This window comes from Suricata suricatta, chromosome 17 (genome assembly GCF_006229205.1).
Source record: "Suricata suricatta isolate VVHF042 chromosome 17, meerkat_22Aug2017_6uvM2_HiC, whole genome shotgun sequence".
Lineage (NCBI taxonomy): Eukaryota > Metazoa > Chordata > Mammalia > Carnivora > Herpestidae > Suricata > Suricata suricatta.
In genome coordinates this window covers 47,113,469-47,115,973 of record NC_043716.1, presented here as the reverse complement: position 1 = coordinate 47,115,973, position 2,505 = coordinate 47,113,469, and positions in this window count along the sequence as shown.

Here is a 2,505-nt window from a genome sequence, read left to right as displayed (position 1 = left end):
GGGGTGGGGCTGGAGCGGTCACGTGGTCTCCGGCCAGTCCGGGCGCGCGCGTTTGGAACCCAACTTTCTGTTTCCTTTTAATTAGCTGTGCCCCAATGACTGGCAGGAGGGCCGCTTCCCGGAGCCCTGGAGGCCGGACCCCAGCTCCCAGACGCTGCCCTTTGGGCTCTCCTACCGCTCTCGCAGCAGGGTTATGGGCCCGCCGCCTGCTGTCAAAAGTTCGCGCGCCTTATTTCGAGGCCTCTGGCTGCGGTGTGATTCCGACAGCGGGCGTGAGTCTGGAAGGATTTAGGGCCTTTTCAGGAGGTGGTTTCTTTGACCTGCCGCTCTGCTAAGCCCGGAATGATACCCAAACATCACCAGTCCCCCTCCCCGGACACCTCAACCCTTTTTGGCATTCTCAGACCCTGCAAAAGACTCTCCTTTCGGGAGAAGAAGCTGGAGTTGATGTTAATCCGAGATGGGCAAGGAGGGGTTGTTCATGTCTCACTGGAGCCGCTCTGAAGTCAGGGGGTAGCCGCAGGAGGGTGAGGTCATGGTGAAAATCCCCCTAAACCGGACACAGTGAAGCAGACTCTTCCCTACAAGGAAGCAGATAAGCAAACAGACGGAGGACTGGAACAGGCAAATGTTAGGTTTCCTGCCAGATTACAGAGGATATGACCAGCCAAGGGACTTTTTTTCTGTCCTAACAGCAGATTCAGGCCAGGACACCTGAAAGGGCTGCCAAGGGACAAGCGACAAGTGACAGCTGGGGTGGTAGAGGGACTGTGTAGCAAGGACCCCAGAAGCCAGCTTCTTTATTCTCAGGATTTAGTTTCAGATGGAAACAGCCGTTTGGGCTGGTCTCTGTTCTGGTCCGCACAGAGGTAATGCTCCTTGATCTGGGCCCCTGTGGCTGGGAAGCCACCTCTCTGTTAGTCAGTTGAGGTTATAAGAGGTCAGCACTCTGAGAGGCTCAGGTTTAAATTGAAAAAAAAAAGAAAATCAGTGCCAATCAGTTTGCTGTCTGGTTGGCTTAATGGCTGAGAAGCCTCATGACTCAGTAAATAGGCTTCAGTAAACAGTGGCTATAGTAGGACTATGTCCTGTTGTCCTGGCCAAGCCCATGGGGTGGACAGTCAGCAATACACAGAGCAGGGCAGGTTCACCTCCAGTATCTGTGGATCGATAGGGTCAGAATCACTGGGCGGTGCCTTCAGGCGCCATGTAAGGTAAAAGCCTACCCTGCATGGAACGTCTTGCTACAGTCTCAGTAGTGCTCAGGAGACCTGGTTCTCCAACCATGGGACAGCTGACCTCTGTCCACAACAGGGGAGCAGGTGCGGCCCCCATGCACTGTGTCTTTGCACACAAATGAACTCATTTGCAAAAACAAGAGGGAGGCCTGGAAGATAGGCAGTTAACATACTTGCTTTTCTTTTTCCAAAAGCGTGTGCAGTGTCACGGAGCAGCAAGGGGGTGCCCAGGAGGCAGAAAGGGATTCCTGCCCAGCCAGTTCGTGTTGTGACATGTAGAGCAGCAGAGAAGGCTGTTCAAAGCCCTGCCTGTAACCCTCTGTTGGAACGAGGCTGGCTCCCATCGAGTCTAACTGCTCTAGTCCGTGTTTCTGAAAGAGAGACATTGTCGGGCCCAGAAAAAGATGAGCGGATAAACGAAAATGTAGTCTATCCATAAAACGGAACTCTTCACCCATAAAAGGAAATGAAATACTGACTGATACATGCTACAATACAGATGAACCCTGAAAACATGCCCGATGGAAGAAGCCAGTCAGAAAAGGCCACATGTCGTAAGGTTCCATTTATAGGAAAAGTCCAGAATTGACAAAGCCATAGAAACAGTGGGTTCGTAGTTGCCAGGGGCTAGGCGGAGGGAAGAATGGGGAGTGACTGTTTATGGGTACAGGGTTTCCTTTGAGGGTGATGAATATATTTAGAAATTAGGGGCGCCTGGGTGGTTCAGTCCTTAAGTGTCCGGCTTTGGCTCAGGTCATGATCTCATGGTTCGTGGGTTGGAGCCCTGTGTTGGGCTCTGGGCTGACAGCTCAGGGGCTGGAACTTGCTTCAGATTCTGTGTCTCCCTCTCTCTCTGCCCCTCTCCTGTTTGTGCTTTCTCTCTCTCTCTAAAAAATAAATAAGCATTATTTTTTTTTAAAAAAGAAAATGTTTAGGAACTAGGTATTGGGGATAGTTGCAGAACATTGTGAATGTTCTAAATGCCCCAAATTGTGTACTTTAGAATAGTCAAATGATGCATTTGATGTTATGTGAATTTTACAGAAAATATTACGGAAAATTTTACGGAAAAAATAATATTTTCCATAAAAGAAAAGGCATCATTTAACACTGAGGTAGCCACAGTGTTCAATATTCAATGAATGAACTTGTGATTGTGTTTGTTTTAAAATAACAATGTATGGTATATATTTGCACCAGAAGCAAATGTCCTCTGGCAGTTTTTTCAGGTTACGTTGTTAACAGTATCAATGCTGTTTTAATTTTA